The 17,901-nt window shown below is 36.9% G+C and overlaps 1 protein-coding gene across 3 annotated transcripts in view; it reads right to left on the bottom strand.

The window, feature by feature from the left end:
• The window catches only part of IL1RAPL1 (interleukin 1 receptor accessory protein like 1), a 723,738-nt gene that overhangs the window by 407,648 nt on the left and 298,189 nt on the right, over positions 1-17,901 (bottom strand). Inside the window, exon 3 of one of the 3 annotated variants that reach the window (XM_062608066.1) lies at positions 13,927-13,968. The exons of the other annotated variants lie outside the window; for them this stretch is intronic. The gene's annotated coding sequence lies outside the window, so the exon portion shown is untranslated. The remainder of the gene's footprint in view (positions 1-13,926; positions 13,969-17,901) is intronic. 3 annotated transcript variants of the gene reach the window in all.

Genomic DNA, 17,901 nt, shown 5'->3' with positions numbered 1-17,901 from the left:
CCTCAATTAAGTGTTTTACTAAGTTTTCCGGATTTTGCACTTGTTCGGTGGTGAAATTACAAAGTACTGGAGGGGCCTACAGACCTAGATACTTGCCCATACTATCCCACACACCCTGCCACTCATGGCTGTCCAGCCTTGGGGAAAATCTCTTGGTCCTCCTATATCATTGTTTAACCCCAGACAAGACCCAAACCTTACTCTGCTTAACCCTTGAGATCAGACAAAATGATCGTGGGCAAAACACACTATATGCGTGCCAACATGGTGATCCCCATCGCAATCAGCAAACAGGTCTCAACAGTATTAAAAGGCCATTCAAAAACTTCAAAACTCTCAAATGATGTTGTAAACAGCCTGGGGTGGGGGGTTGGGGAGTTGGGGGGGGCTGGAAGGGTAATAGAATTTCTCCTTCACAGGTTGACCACCTGAGAAGGAGAAAAAATATGTGTAATTGCTAAGCATTTCTATTATATACCTCCCAAAGCATAAAGGTGGTGACCACACTGGGAGCATAAGCCAGATCAGTTTCATGATCAATGATTCTATTGTATTACAAGTCATTACCATAAATTACAATGAGACAAGAATCTTAGCCCAAACCCTGCACTTGAAAAACACTAACACAGCAAATACTGGCTGTAAGTAAGGTATGATATACTGAAACTGTGAGATCAAGAGCAATAACTTTGAGAGCCAATAAATCAGCATTGTGACAAATGACTATTAATCCAAAACAATGAATGCTTATCACAAATATGATTAGACACACTCTGGTCAGATCTGTCGTTATCTCAAGTCCTCGGGCCCCACGTTGAGCACCAAAAAGAGCTGTTGTGGTTTAAACTCTGTCAGCAAGTTAGCCACACAGTCCAGAACAACACCACGCCCTCCCCCCCTCCCCCCTTCCCGGCTCCCAGAGGGATGGGGAGGAGCTAAGAACAGTTTAGTAACTAAGGTATAACACAAATCACTACCGCTACCACCAATAATAATAACGATAAGAGAAATAACAGGGGAAGAGTATACGATACCACCTGCCAAAAATGAGCCTGACCGAGCAGAGAGTGCCCTTCCGGGAAACTCCCAGTTACCTCCTGGGCATGACCTGCTGTGGTATGGAATACCTCTTTGGCTAGTTTGGGTCAGATGTCCTGTCTCTGCTTCCTTACGGCTTCCCCTCCTCCCCGGCAGAGCATGAGACTCACAAAGTCCCTGGTCAGACTAAACATCAATGTTATCAGCTCTGTTCCCAGACTGAAAGTCAAAACACAGCACTGCACCAGCTACTAAGAAGGAGAAAAAATGACTGCTACTGCTAAACCCAGGACAAACAGTTTTCTTGTTTTTACCTGGACTTTGATTGCAATCAATTAAAGAAAAATTAACGAAAATCATTATTATTTTTAATGCCTGCTTTTACAAGTGGGAATTCATTTTAATGGTTAAGTCTAACTGGTAGAAACCATACAGCACTTTGGGGCTGAGACCAGTGAGAAGCAATAAGACTTCAACAGCAGTGGTGAGTTGCTGCCATAGCTCAGCTGTTTGTGGAGCTAAGGTTTTAGTCAGCGATATGACTTGGTTGATATGAAATTTGATGGAAATAATTAAAAAAAAGACTACTTGTCAAGCTGATTGAGGCAGCTCACTCCAGGATTATGGCTTTTATGTCCCATTGGGTCTACAATGCTTAAGATGTTGAAACTCTTGAGTGTTATGGATGTGCAGATTCACTCATGTTAGAGTCACACCTTTGTCTTCATTCGTAACTCTTGAATCAATTAACAAAGGGAATGAGATGTGACTAGATCAAATGCCTGATTTTCTGTAGTTACAGTGAGAATCTGTCCTTTGATCTTCAGCATATGCTGACCGTGGAGGATTTATATGCTTGGTGTGCATGCTAGCATTAGATATGCAGACAGGGATCCAGACTGACAAGTGCTTTAAAAAAAAATTTGTTTGGTGTGTCACTGTGAAAGGGGGTATAAAGGGGAAGCTAAAAAGAACATGCAAAATAAGCTTGCCACGCTATTATGGAAATACTGTTTCTATGGTAATAACTTGCTGAATTGATCCACAGTGCAAGACTCCAGAGACAGTGCACAGCCAAGGACAGGGCAGTTCATCATATACCTAGAAACGTTTTGGTTTATCTCTGTTTCCTTTATGTTTTTAGACATGCTCCACACAGGAGCAACCTAAATATTTTGCAACTTGTCAACTGACAAGCCCAGAAATAAAAGTTTGTATTTTATTGAGTCCCTCTGCTGAAGTCTGTATCAGCCAAAGCTAGTATAGTCTTTCAAGGCATCACATCTATAAAGTAAGAGTCTAAGTTTTGGTATATGATTGTTAGACTTCTGCATTCTGTTTTAGCCACCTAGATTTAAGTATGTGTCACGGTTTAAACCCCACTGGTAACTCAGTATCATGCAGCCACTCACTCACCCCTCTTCTGCCTCTCAGGTGGGATAGGGAGGAAAATCAAAGGAATGTAAAACTCCCAGGTTGAGATAAGAACAGTTTAATAACTAAAGTATAATATACTATTACTACTAATACTACTGATGATGATAATAATAATAATTACAAGGGAAATAACAAGGGAAGAATATATAAAACCAAAAGGGGAAAAGATGCACAATGCAACTGCTCACCACCCACTGACCAACACACAGCCCAACACAAGCTGAGTCCTTTCAGGGTAAATCACTCCAGTTTATATACTGGGTATGATGTGCTGTGGTATGGAATCCCCCTTTGGCTACTTTAGGTCAGGTGTCCTGTCTCTGCTCCCTCCTGGCTTCTTGTGCCTCTTCTCATTGGTAGAGCATGAGAGACCGAAAAGTCTTTGATCAGGGTAAGCATTACTTAGCAACAACTAAAACACTGGTATTTTATAAGCACTGTTCTCAGACTAAAGCCAAAACATAGCAATGTGAATGTGCATGTAACCTCAGAATTTGGGAACTGTCTCTGCTCTCTGCTGGTATGTCACTTTGCAAACAGTTAATTTGTTCTCGCATTTACTGTGCCATCCCCCCAAAAAAGAGGATATTACTCCTCCATGGCCTACTTCACCAGGGTGCTGGAAATGTTTGCTGAATTATACAGAGGACTTAAAAACATATAAAATGATAGAGAAAACTTATTATTTTAACTGAACACAGAAATGAGATTTTGGGATAGAGAAGTTTACTATCGAGACAACAGACAGTTGCTGCTTCTGAAATTCTCATTAATATTAATTTGTCCCCTTACTCTGGTGTAGATAGCTAAGAAATAGGAAAATCAAAGCTCTCTATTCTAGGCTTTTTGTTGTTTTGGTTTGGCTTCATTTGGGTTTTTAGCCTGCTATACCTTCCCATAGCTTTTCAAGCAAATAATTTCAAACCTAATGTGCAATCCTTATCTACTTCGAATAGTTTCAAGCAATGACCTTAATAAATTCACAACAAATTTAGATGCTATAAAAATAAGTATTGTTATTGTAATCTCAAACAAACACACAAATAAGATTCCCATGTGTATTTCAAAGACAATCTGAAGCTCAAAAATTAGTAAATTATATTCTTCTGTTTAGACAATTGAACAGAGGTATATTGAGTGTCCTGTGGCAAAAGACTACCCAAAAAAAGAAAAAATAGATATTAGAAAATATTCATAGTAGCTCATTAAGAGTTAAGGATGCAAAAGGAAAATTTTTAGGAAAACGTACACTCAGAAAAGAGCTGATGTCATTCTGTTAAACAGCAGAAGATAATCAGGCTAACATCCCACTTGATAGTAAGGCACTTAAACATGTCAACAAATATATTCATCTTGTTAGGAAACTGCCTTGAACAACAGTGATCCCGAGACACAGAGAACTATGTCTATGGACTAAGCTGCTTTTAGAGATCCAGGAGTTACCTATACACCAGAACATCTAAGTGAAGAGTGAGTAAGGACACATTGGACAAACTTCCTGAGTATTTAGTAGTATAGCTTTAAAAAACAGATACTGAAGGATAAAGATAAATAACAGCTGCTGTTTTTGGAGATGGTTGCTAAAATGCTCTAAGCAGAAGAAACAGAAATAGACTGTGCCATTCTGTCTGTGTATTTGAGTTGAGATAAAAATATGGCACATCCAGGAGAAGTTCCTGCTTCTGGAAGAGCAACATAAAAACATATACAGTTCAGACAGCTCAAATGAGCCAGTGACTGCAACTTTCAGAATGCTTTGCCAGTGTTTACCTGAGGAATTCTAATAAAAATAATGTATTAGGGTAGATTATAGTTGCATATATTCTCCTGGTGGAACAGACGAAACTGTATCTATGTTGCATGTTGGAAAGCAATGCAAAAGTAAAACTAGTAGAAAGGGACAGAAAGAGAGGCAAAAAAGAGCAGTGTTAGAGTTTGCTTTAGCAACATCCTGAAGTTCATCTCCCTTCATCCTCTGTATTCAGTCCATATGATTTTATGATCTGACCTGTTTAGTAGTCATAGTAAGAAAGCACCAATCCTCCAGAGACTGGCAGGAGCCATTGAAACGACTCTATTTGGGACCCTAGCACCAAAAAAAAAAAAAAAAAAAAAAGACCAACTCTCATCATTGTATTGAGATAATTCAGGCATATTTAAGCTAATCTGCTGCGATGTCTTTTCAGGTTTTATTTGCTAGAGTTTAGCATGCCAAGATTTTCAGGGTTCCATGAACAATTAGTAAAATAAATATTAAAAATAATTGTTTCTTGAACAATTAGTAAAATTATGCAAATTAGATTAAGAACTCTGGAAATGTTTCAGTCCTCTCCTCTCCTTTCCTCTCCTACCCTCCCCCCACAACTCCTCCCCTTTGTTTTAAAGTATATTCTACTTCATTCCATCCTATCCTATTCTAGTCTATCCTGTCCTATCCTATTCTATTCTAGTCTATTCTAGTCTAGTCTATTCCCTTTAAGTGAACTAATATGGAATAACATTTCAAATAAGCAGAATCCATTCTTCCAGTTACTAAATGAAAGTTAAGCATTCGGTGTGTATTATGGTTTTGTTTTCTTTAAACTCACTAAGCAAATACCATATGAACCTTTTGTACCTGGAAAATGGTATATGTGTCTCTGTCCTTTGATGATTTGTATCAACAGGCAGATAAGCTGGTACTACTTCTGTATATGTTAAGGGCCAATCTCAATCAAAAAGCACAATGTCAGAAAATGGGTCTGAAAAATTGTGTGTTAAGCGTGTGATGTAGCTAGATTTTTCTGTCCTTAAAAGCATCTCTTAGAAAACATTTTAAAAAAATATATTTCTCTAAAAAGGGCTATATACCAAGTTCTATTCCATATAAAAATTCAGAAAGGTATGGCAATGGGGAAATATTTAGGCAAAAAAGAAGGTTCTTGTTTTGATAAATATTAAAAAGAGAAGCCATGATTCTGAACCAATGTATTATATGGGTTTAAGAAAAAGTAAAGCTTTCTTTACAAAGGTTTGTATATAAAAAATTATGACTATGAAATTCCTTTTTTTTTTTTTGTAAATTTCCCATTATTTAAGGCTGACGAAATTCCTTTGACATAGTGAAGAATGAGTACAGGAAAACTATACTGAATAACATATTTTTTAAGAATCAAGCCAATTAATCATTACAATAATGCCAATATTAATACACAATCAGGCTGATTTTTCTCCTTTGAAAAGAGTAGACCAAGTACTAAAATATATATAAACCACCTTAACAATGCATAAACCTAATCCAGGTCTTTGCAACGTTTAGGCAGAACGGTCTCCAAGGACCTACAGCCCCAAAAAAGCTTATCAATGTTTAACAGACCTCAGTACAATGTTGAATATAGAATTAGAGACAAACAGGAACACTCATCACATGATCCTTAGGGTTTCTGACCACTAGCAGCTAAATTTCTCTGTAAACAATGCATATAAAACAAAACAGAAACATAAAGCATTTAATTCTTCTCCTTTTTCCTTCTCTCTTTTCTTTAGCCAGAAATAAATTTTTATTTACAAATTATTAAATCCTTCACTCTTTTTCTTCATGCATTTCAGCAATATGGGTGTCAGGCAAGAGTGTAAAATGGTGGAACAGCTGATCACTTCCGCTTTAGGAAAAAAATGTAGCCTTAAAATTTGTCACTGTTCAGGCTTGATTTCAAAGCAGCATTTATTAAAGGCTCTCGTTAACAAAGGTATTCTCAGTATAGCTATATACTGGGATGCAAAAGATTATGCCTTGGACAGCTGAAAATATATTCTCAAAGCATATACAACTCTTGAAATACTAATAAAGCAAAATGAATATATTTGCTCAGAGATACATAAGAAAGGTTGTAAAATTGGTTTTGGTTTATTTGTAGCACTTTCTAAATGCTCTATGCTATGATGTCCTGCCCCTAACTGTGCCAAACCTAGGTTTTATTTTTGCATTTGATATTGAAATGCAAAGTTATGTTTCTTTCATTAAATATAGCTAGTGTATGTAGATTTTTCCAAATGCAGATATACGTGCTTCTTATTTGACACTCAAAAAAATATATAGTCCCAAAGTAGAAAGAAATGAAAAGTAAAAAGGTTGAAGTTATAGCAGAATTATTTCAAATTAAATGATATCTGGAGGGCAATATGATAATAAAATAAATTTCTGAACACACAAGAGGGACTGAAGTTTGTTTAATTCTCCTAACTTCTCCCCCCCCCCCCCCCCCCCCTTAGGGTTTATACGCTTTCCACTTTTGCCAGGAGGAAAAAGCGCTACCACTGCTGTAAAAAGCATTTCTAAAGTTTTTCCAACTTGACCCTAGGGGTGGATCACATGAATTAAACCTCTGAAATTTTTAGGCTACTTTTGGAAACTTCATCAACCTCTGATGTTTGAGTATAATTAGTTGAATCTCCAAGATCTGGATCAATAGTCTGAATTGCCATGCTTTAGAGATTTGTTAAATCATTGTCTTACAATACCATAAAATCTCTGTAGTTCTTGGTGAATAATTTATCTAAAGTAATTTCAGCAAGTCATTGTATAGTAAGTCTTACTGATCTTGACAGGATTGCATGAAACATGACTTGGCTGAACTGTTCTAAAAGACTTCTCAGAAGCATGATGGTTTCTTCTTCCCCCTCTTCTTCCTTGTTTGAGAAAAAGATGACACTTGCCATGATCTGTGTTAGCTTCATTTTCAATAGCAAAGTTTTCACATATTCCATTGTGCATATTCTAAAGCAGAAATTCTGTGTTAAAGGAAAAGCTAAACATTTATTCTATTAATACAATTAATTAACTTAGAAGAAACTTAGGAAGTAAATCACTGGCGCTGATCTTATGTCTTCACAAAGTTTTTGTGAAGGATTAAAATTATGAAAGTAAAAACCTATTAAGAAAAAAATCTTTTCACAAAATGAAGATTTAACATTTCACTTAACATCCATCTTTTTCAATCTTTCCTTGGTTTCCTTTCAATTGGTTCCCTGTTTATAAAACAAAACAGTTGGATACAGTTAGTTTTTAAAGGGTGTCTACATAACTTAGGCTTAGGAATGGGCATGTTTGGTTGCTGTATTTGGTTGCAGACCCAGAGGAACAGGTAAGAATATTCTTTGTTGACAAACGTGAAGAATTTTTCAAATTAGCTTAATCCCTTACAGGTTTTGAATGTTTTGAAGCCTGTGATAAAGGCCATAAATAACCTTACTAAACTCATTCTTAAGAGTCTAAATTCCAGGTAGAGGATGGCAGCCAAATACTAAAATCCTGTTTACAATGGGAGGCAGTCTAATAAGTCACTTATATGGTAGTGAAAATATCACCCGCATGTCCTCCTATGGACACATTATGCAGAATTATCCAATACAAGATTTTCTCTTTCTTCAAAAGAATCACCTCTGATTCCTGTTCCAGTTCGTCACTCAAGCCTTATTTTATTACAAAAAGTAATATTATTTAAAGGAGTACCTCTTCAGAAATGAAGGCATTAAAGATCATTTTGATACACAGAATAATTTATATGAGAAGATCAGATGGATCTCAGAAGATCATCCGTTACAAACTTCCCTCAAGGCAGAGCTAATTTCTAGGTAGAACAGGTTGCTTTCAGCTTGTCCAGTTGAGACTTGAGCAAGTTCAAGAACACAGGTATTTCTTCAACTCAGTCAGTGATCATTCAACCTTTTAAGATTTCAAATTATGGACTATGTTCCAAGAACTGTACAGAAACTCTTCTTCATATTCCTAAGTCCCCCAAGCCTATTCCTGTCTTTCCATTACAGAGTTTCCTCGTTGAAACAACTACATCAGCTTTATGCATAAAAGAAGGTCATGCCCTGCCCTTTCTGAAGCCTTGATCTATGTGTGCTTGTCTTCATCTACACTACATGGAGGTACAAAGAGAACTTAGTCTAGAAAAGCTTTCACATATAAGGACATCTACTTCCCTTAAGCTATAAATATATGTTCTGGTTTATTATTAACCTACTAACAATATACTTATAAATTTAGTATTCACATAAGCAATTTCATATGCTCTTATATGAATGGAAAAGGGCCCATACTGATACAACCTATGTATTTGCAGGTACAGAATGATTCAGTCAAACTGCTGCTATTTTTTAGAGAAATGTATTTTCTTTGTTCCATCTGTAATGTCAATATAATGTTGATGGAACTAGTACATATGGATCAGATATGGTAAAAGACTATGGCTTTAGAACTTATGCTCCAAATACAAAACCAAAACAAATACATTTTGCTAAAAAAGAAAGGCACTTACACAGGTTTCTTTCTTGAACAAAAAAGTAGCTTTGTGGGTAAAGGTTAAAAAAAAAACCTATAAATGAGAAGAAATCATTGGTCAGTGTGTTTCAAACCAGGCCCCAAACAAAGTTGGGAATGCAGGAATGTCATTGGTTCTGACTTTCTAAGAGGAAAAGGCAAGAATGGTCACAGTGCCTGGAGCTGCATCCTCTCATAATCTACTACCATTCAAGAGAATTGGCTCCCTTGAATCATTTTTTGACCTGGTGAAAAGAAGTAATGAAGACTCAGAGAAGCTATATAAATTTGTCAGCCATTGATATTGCTTGTGGTATGCAGAGTTCATGAGTTTCCTCATTACAGCACTTACATGCTGTATTAGAGGTGGAAGGAATAATTAGGAACATCTAGTTTGACTTTTCAGATTTGAAGGATACTGAGTTTAAATATAGAAACACACATACACATGGATCTCTAGTACATGCGTACACACAACTATATATGCAAATACACACATCCATCCATCCATCCATCCATCCACTCATCCATAATATGAAATAATGCCACAGAGTTTTAATTCCTGCTGCATTGAATACACTTTTTCAGTGTTCCTGTATTTATTCCATATACCTGTGTTTGCTTTATCTGTCTTCTTAAATGCATATTATGTACTTGCAAAAAAAAAAAAAAAAAAGCATTTTGCTGCACTTCTTCTGAAAGCTTATGGACCACCACTGATCCAGAAATCACGACCCAATAAACACTGCTGTACATGGTTTGATGAAAGTAGTTTGTAGGGTTTTGTTTTTTTTTTTTCTATGAAGCCAGTACACTGCACTATTTATATAGATCCTTCATAATAGATCTTTATGGATCAGTTGCCATTGCTGAATGGTACTCCTGAGGTTTAATCCAAACTGTAATCATACTGAACTACTTGGAAAAATAATTATTATGCAAGCCCTGCAGATCTTTCTCATTGCACAGGCTATGAAGAGACCAGTCTCCAGTAACAACCTGTAGGTGGAAGGGTAGAAAAGGAAGCTGAACTAGAGATTAGATGCAAGCAGGGATAACGTTTGGATTTACATGTAAATGGGGTCATGCATTTATTGAAAATTACTTTCAAACTTTATTAATGTTTGAAATGCTGAGTGATCACCCAAGAAAAAAATACTCATACCATATCTATGAAAACAGAGTGAAATGGCTACAGTGGATCCAAATAGCCAGGAAGACAGAAGCGTGATTTTGGCCCAGTTTTAGTAGGGCAGGTAGATGACAAAACTAAGATAGACCTTTACCAATTGCTAAAGGTGTAATAACCAAGAGTTCAAAAGAATTGGACTTGATCACCCTAAATGTCCTCTCTTCCTGAAGAAGCAAGATTATTAGGGTCTCTTCTTTTAGATGCTAATAGAAGCCTAAATACTGATTGTATGCTGATTTAAGTATGCTTGCAGATACATAATCACCAAATATATGTGAAGCATTACAGTGGCAATTTCTCAATATGATTTGTTTCCTTAAGCAGTTGGATCCTACCTGGCCATAAGTCATAAATACAATAAATCAGTAATACACTGTGTACGTGGATAATAGATGCAGGTGAAATAGTTTCTGTAAAAAAACGCTCATGTGGGCATCGCAAGGCACAGGGCTTATTTGAAGCTTGATACTAAAACATCTAATGATGCTGTATTAGCAGTGTTTACAGATATACATAATACTTTCTTAGATTTCTGTAGTCACTCTCTCACTATTACCTTATTGTTTAGCACATTGTCACCTTTGACATGTGCAGAAATCTTTGCTGATGTTTGATTTCCAAGTATACAATATAAACAAAAGTAAGAAAAGTAATTAGAGAATATAGAAGCTAAATTTTAGTCCAATACAAGAGCTCTAGAGGGTAGCATAAAGAAGTTTCACTACTGAAACATCATTGAACTTTTGCCTCTGGGTATGTGTACTTGCTTCCTACATGACAGCACAACTGGCATAAAATAAGAAAGAGGGTCGTTAGAAAAAGTTTCTTAGTGCAAAGAAGCCTCACAATAATCATGCAACACAAAAAAGAAAAGGTCAAATTGGCTCACTGTGCTTGGAATGGTACAGGAGAATAGTATTAATGCACATTTATAAATGGTGGAAAGAGACAATTGATCAAATAAATGCTAAATGCTCCCTCCTCCTGGGTCCTCAAGGAACCCATTCACCAAAACAACTACAGAACCTTGCAGAACTGAGCAAAGTAAATATAAAAGGCTTTTAAACTAAAAATAGGGTGACCACTGAGCTCTGAAGAGTAACACAAACTATAATTTGACAACAATGTGACTTTTAGATGACCATCTAGTGAAAACTCATTGACTGCTGCATGCTGCTGAGTTAAAAGGGGATCAAGATCAAATTATTAAGGAAAAAACAAAATCCTAAAATCAACCAATGCACTCCAGAACCAGAGAAATAAAAAGGAATCCTGCATGCAATCAATAGTGAACAAAATTGTTTTCACTTGTTCCAGTGATGAAAATGATCATAATAAAAAAAAAAGAAAAGAAAATGAAATTATGAAAATCTGATCTTCTATTTTCAAAGCTAACATTTCTAAATTTTATAGCTTTGGTTAAAAGTCTGAGATAAAGAACACATGAATCCTAGAAACTCTAAACTAAGTCCAACACAAAGACCATGAAGAATATTATTTTGAATTTTCATAAAGATCAGTAACACCATAATTTGTTCAAAAATTACTAGTTCATGATTTGCAGACAGTATTTTGTTTTCACTGATGGGGAAGAAGAGCTTTCTCAAAAATGGCAAAAAATGGAAATGGCAGAAAACTCAAAAACCTCATGTAGATCTGACAACCAAGACAGAGGCATATTATTTGCAATATAATGGTCTGAATATTATTTTTTTTGTTTCACAAGCAACAAATGTCAGTTCCACATCATCACACAGACCTTCCTTCAGGAAAGTATACTAGTGCCAATACAGTTCAATGTTATCACTATAATGATGTCATTATGGTAAGTACACCCTCTGTGAGTTTACAGATGATACAAAACTGGGAAAAGTAGCTGATGCACCATATTGGTGTGCTGTTATTCAGGAGAACCTCAACAGGGTGACGAAAAGGGCCAAGAGTTTCACAAAGCTCAACTAAGTGAAACGCCAAGTTCCGAACATGGAGAGGAATAACCCCAGGTCCCAGTATATGCCCAATGTACGCCTGATACACAGGGTATGCCCTGGGTATCCTGATGGACACCAAGATGGACATGAGCTAGTAGTGTGCCTCAGAGGCAAAAAAGGCTAACGGCATCTGGGGCTGCATGAGGCAGAGTGTTGACAGCAGGTTAAGAGAGGTGACCCTTCTTCTCTACTCAGCATTAGTGAGACACATCTGGAGTGCTGAGTCCAGTGCTAAACTCCTCAGTAAAAGAGTGAACAGTACAGTACAAGAGTACAAGTATTCACTCATACTTGAATGAGTCCAGCAAAGGGGTTCAGGATATGGAGCAAAAGAAGTCTGAGGGAGCTGGGACTTCTCAGTCTGGAAAAGAGAAGGCTCAGAGGGATCATAAACTGTTGATAGGAGGAGCAAAGAGGACAGAGGCAGACTCCTCTCAGTGACACTTGGTGGAAGGATGAGAGGCAATGGGCACAAACTGAAACACAGGAAATTTCACTTAAACATAAGAAAAAACTTCTTCACTATGAGGGTGGTCACACACAGGAACAGGTTGCCCAGAGGAGGTGTGGAGTCTCCATTCTTGGAGATATTCAAAACTGAACTGGACACAGCCCTGACTAACCTGGTGTAGCTGACCCTGCTCTAAGCAAAGGCTTGGACTAGATGATCTGCAGAGGTGCCTTCCAGCCTCAGCTTGTCTGTGAGTCTGTCATTCTGTGCTTTAATGAACAAGTCATACAACTCAAACTTCTTTTTGAGAGGACTAATTTTATCTCTAGATTGCAATCTGTTTTTACATGCTTCCTTCTCATTAAACTTGTCATTGCGTTTTCATATTATTGACAACAAATTTCTACCTACCTAATACACACAGTACTGTGTAAGTCCAGATAACCAATTCTGGTAAACAGTGGCAGCTCCACAGCTTCCTGATTTCCAACACAGCTCCACAGCTTCCTGATTTCCAACACAAAAATGGATTCTGATGACTTATTATCTGGAGGGGTATGAAATTAATTTTTTCAGCACTCTTTTCCATATGCATTGTGTTTCAATATTTTGATTCTATATCCACACATATCACTGGCAATGTACGTGCACACAGTAGATGAAACGCTCTGTAGGCACAAAGGGATACTTCTATGGGCATGGCTCTGATGTTTCTTAACAGATTTAGTTACTAGTGTACTATGAGCACACAGTAAGTTACTGTTCCTTTAATGATCTTTAAGATAAACAAAGGCTTTGGAAGAAGATTTATAATTTTACAAAAAAATTTTAATACCTAAACAACTAAAACTATTTTTCAATAGAGTCAGAGCTAGCAGTAAGGTATATATATATAAACTCATAAATAAATACATGTGTAAAATATATTAAAGTTATGGCAGACTCCTGGAAGTGAAATTGGGAATTTGAGCACCACAGCAGGTGGAAGAGTTGAAAGAGATTTTTCATGTAACATCACATTCTGGGTTTTTCTCATCTGAATAGTCTGCATATAAAATCTGCTTAAGAAGCACTTTATTCAACATTTATGACCAGGTAGTTTCATGTCCTTCTGAATGATACCGGCAGCCCACACCCTAGTCTTGAGAGCAGGGCTGTTATTCACAGGGCAACAGAGCTCAGCTTGATCAGACTAGACACTTCATGCTAACTTGGACAAGGTAGGCTGCTCATGTGGACATGGTCCAAGTATCAGATCAATGTGAATTAGCTTGTGAGTTCACCCATTAAAAAAAAAAATCAGCTTATCCAACATTTGGAAACAGCATTTGGAAACAAGTGAACAAGTGAAGTTTGTACATCTGTCTTCTGCAACAAGTTCTAAAAATTCAGAAAGGAAAAGGACAACCTAACCGCTGTGTATGAGGCAAACACAGAGACAAGTTGTGAGAAATCCAGGTTAGTCAGGACATGATGATTCCGACTAGTATGAAGCTGTTCATAAGTTTACCTGATTGAAGAACTGCTCACAGCTTGTCAGAACTTCAGAGCTCTGTAACAGAATTGAAATGAATATGTAGCAGCTTTCATTACACAGAAGCAAAAAATAATTAACATCGACCACCTGCTAGGAGAACATCAGCACTAATGTAATGAACTTCAATTTGCAGAAGACAAAAACTGCTTTGTCATACTGTGGAACAGATACTACTGTGCATTTGACTTCTGTATGTGCCATGAAATGCTGGAGTCCTTGAAAAGAACACAGAAAGAAAATCATGCTCCAGTATACCCTTACAGAGCTAGCCACTCAGCCAGCTGGGATCTGTGTGCCTCCTTATATGCCTAAATATGCTATTGTGAATATCCACAAATGCATATTTGAAATATGTTATGCATATACATGATTATGTATACATATCCAAAAATATGCATACACTTGCATATGTGTGCATATACACATACGTATTTGTATATTCACACACAAACTTCTGCAGTCACAGTATACATTCATCCAAGAGGGCAAGCTGGAAAGCACAATGAATGAAGGACATGACGAATCATCAAAAAGAGCTCATTTTCTTGGAAAATCCTTGAAAAAAAGCAAATATATATATATATATGGAAATTTAAGAATCATCAAAATAGATGAAAACAATTATAAGAAGCTTTGCAGAGTCTCCAAGCGCATAAGGAATTCCAGTAATAAACATACAAAGAAAAAAAATAGAATAAAAGCTTGGAAACTTGGTATGCCCTGACAAAGGGAGGAAGAATCTGGAGGAAAAGCACACTCTGTATTGTCCTGGGTTCAGCAGTAGCAGTCATTTTTCTCCTTCTTAGTAGCTGGTGCAGCTCTCTGTTTTTTGATTTTCAGCCTGTGAGCAGCGCTGATAACACCGATGTTTTTAGTTGCTGCTTAGTAATGTTTACCCTGACCAAGGACTTTCTGAGCCTCATACTCTGCCAGGGAGGAGGCAGAGACAGGACACCTGACCCAAACTAACCAAAGAGGCATTCCATACCACAGCACATCATGCCCAGGATATAAAACTGGGGAAAGTTACTCGGAAAGGCTAGATCACCGCTTGGGTCAGGGTGGGTATCGGTCGGTGGGTGGTGAGTGGCTGTATTCTCTTGCCTCGTTATTTCCCTTATTATTATTATTATTGGTGGTAGCAGTAGTGGTTTTGTGTTATACCTTAGTTACTGGACTGTTCTTATCTCAACCCGTGGGAGTTGCATTCTTTTGATTTTCCTCCCCATCCCTCTGGGAACGGGGGAAGGAAGGGGGGGAGAGTGAGCAAACGGTTGAGTGGCACTCAGGTACTGGCTGGGCTTAAACCATGACAGTTCTTTTTGGCTCCCAGTGTGGGGCACGAAGGGTTGAGATAACAACAGATCTGACCAGAGTGTGTCTAATCGTTGTTGTGATAAGCATTTATTATTTTGGATTAATAGTCACTTGTCACAATGCTGATTTATTGGCTCTCAAGGTTGTTGCTCTTGATCTCACAGTTCCAGCATGTCTACCTTACAGCCAGTATTTGCTGTGTTAGTGTTTATCGACTGAGGGTCTTGTGCTAAGTTTCTTGTTTCATTGTACTTTATGGTAATGACTTGTAATACAATAGAATCATTGATCATGAAACTGACCTGGCTTGCGTTCCCAGTGTGGTCACCACCTCTATACCTTGGGAAGTACATAATAGATGGGTTTAACAATTATTCATCTTTTTTTTTCCTCCTCGGGTGGTCAGCCCATGTGGGAGATATTCCCTTATGCTCCCAGCCCCTCCACCAGACCGTTTACAGCATCATTTGAGAGTTTTGAATGTTTTGAATGCCCTCTTAATACTGTTGAGTCAGAAATTTTGGAAAACAATGAATTTTACAATGAATTTTCTGTCTGTGCCCTTAACAGCATAATGCCATGAAAAATATCCCTGCAGTTCTGACTGTGGGCTTTAATGCAAAATCTGCTAAAAGCCGAAGCATTCTCGTGAACATTTATAAAAAAAAATTAGGACTGAAACAGCAGGACAAAATTTTCCTTTCCTTTTATTTTTCTTTTTTTCCCCCAGGATGTTTTTTTTTTCTTCATCTGACATGTGTTTGTTACTTTAAGCTGTGCTGCTTATTCTGCTCTATGTACAGAAGGACATCACAGTAGATACCCCTTTCTATAGAAATCTCATACACAGACATGTTCTCTCCTTGCATACATATAGGTGAGAGCAGAATTTCAATGTATTTCTTCACCAACAGAGAAATTTATGCAATATTTGGTAATTTGTGCACACAGAGTTGATTATCAAGACTTTGAATTGGTCTTGATTGCTAGGCTACCTTTCAGTGCCAAATTGTGAACATTTGTTCATGTTGGATATGCTTTTCTTTTCTGCACTTTATAGAGAAGAAGTAATTCCTATTATATCTGTCTTCAGTGGACTCACAGGAATCTTTAAATCTAGAGAACACAGAGATAAGGCTAGTTACAGTATGTTATAAAATAATGCACTCTTAATAATAATTATCATATTGTGTAATCAAAATCAAAGACAGTCAACCTTGACTGTAAGAGGTTTTATAATATCCATTCCATGGAAAAAAGCAAATTCTCTCCTGATGGCTTGAATTCTGAACTGGACTTTAAGTAAATGCATACTAACCAATCCACAAGTCATCTTGTGGTCAGATAAAATTTTAAGGGTTCCTTAAAGGAGTATCTTGATATAGGGCTTACAAATAGATGAAATGACCTAATGGTCTTTTTTGGACTTAACTCTATAAGACTATGAGCATATAAAACAATTAAAAAAGTCAGCAGAGGAGTCAATATAATTTCAAACACTTTGAATCTGATTCATAGTACATTCCCAAATACATGTAAGCTGTCAATACATATTTGTATATTAGGTTAAATTTGCCTCTTCTGAAGCAGTCTAAATAAGAACAGTTGAGGATTTTGACAGAGAAAACCATGTTGTATTAGGACAATCATTAGCCTAATATCTTTAATCAGATGATCACTAGTGTGATTAGTGGCTTTGTGTATACTTCATGCAACCTCATCGAATTAGACAGAACTGTCCCCATTTTTAGTTGCCAAGCAGGGGCAAATGACTTACTGAACGCAGAACAGAGATTTACTTAAGATGGAGCAAAAAAAAAAAATGAACTGTCTCAATTTTAATTATTTTTTTTTAATATTTTGTAGTCAAAGAACACTTATTTTCAGTTATTAGACCAGCACTTTTAAATTAAAGAAATGGTGAAAGCAATCTGCAATTCCTTTTCGCAGTTGTCTTCTCCATTCCACAAAGACAAAGAAAATATTTATAATGATAATTGTATTTTCTCATAACAAAGTTGTGTAAAAATAGAAGAAATGACAACCTTGACTTCCAGCAAAAAAAAATGATTAATGAGTACTTGTAAAGCTTATATCAGTACATAAACCAGTATAAGGTATAAAAAGACTTACAAGTGCAGTTAATTGACTTTTTGATATGCATTACTACATGTTTTCATCTGCAGTTATGTACTACAAATGGAAAAGGTTGTACATACACTGGCTCATCTGCTATCTTACAGGAAATGCTATGCTGGATCAGACCTGTGATTATTTCAGCACTCTGTCTTTAACACTGGACAAGTCCACATACATCAGAAGATGCAACGTACCCATGGTGGAAAACAATGGAGTAATCTGTCTCCTTAAAACATCTCTTTGCTCTTGTCACCTTGTGCCCTGAAGAGCATTGCAATGGCTTGAAGGATAAATGATTGAAGCTTCTTATTTCAAGCTGTGAAGTGTAACAACTATAAAAAGAAATACAACTCTCCAAATGAGTTGCTGGGAGTATGCCTGCTGCAGTACTCTCTGAAACGTTTGCATTACAGTACCAAAGAGAGAATAATAGACTAGATTAGTCTATTAGTCTATAATAATAGACTAGTCTGTTCTATTTTGCTTTCTTTC

Source organism: Pezoporus occidentalis, unplaced genomic scaffold (assembly GCF_034315485.1).
Source record: "Pezoporus occidentalis ecotype Australia unplaced genomic scaffold, CSIRO_AGI_Poc_V1 ctg129, whole genome shotgun sequence".
In the NCBI taxonomy this organism is placed as follows: Eukaryota; Metazoa; Chordata; class Aves; order Psittaciformes; family Psittacidae; genus Pezoporus; species Pezoporus occidentalis.
This window is presented reverse-complemented; position numbering and strand designations above follow the sequence as displayed.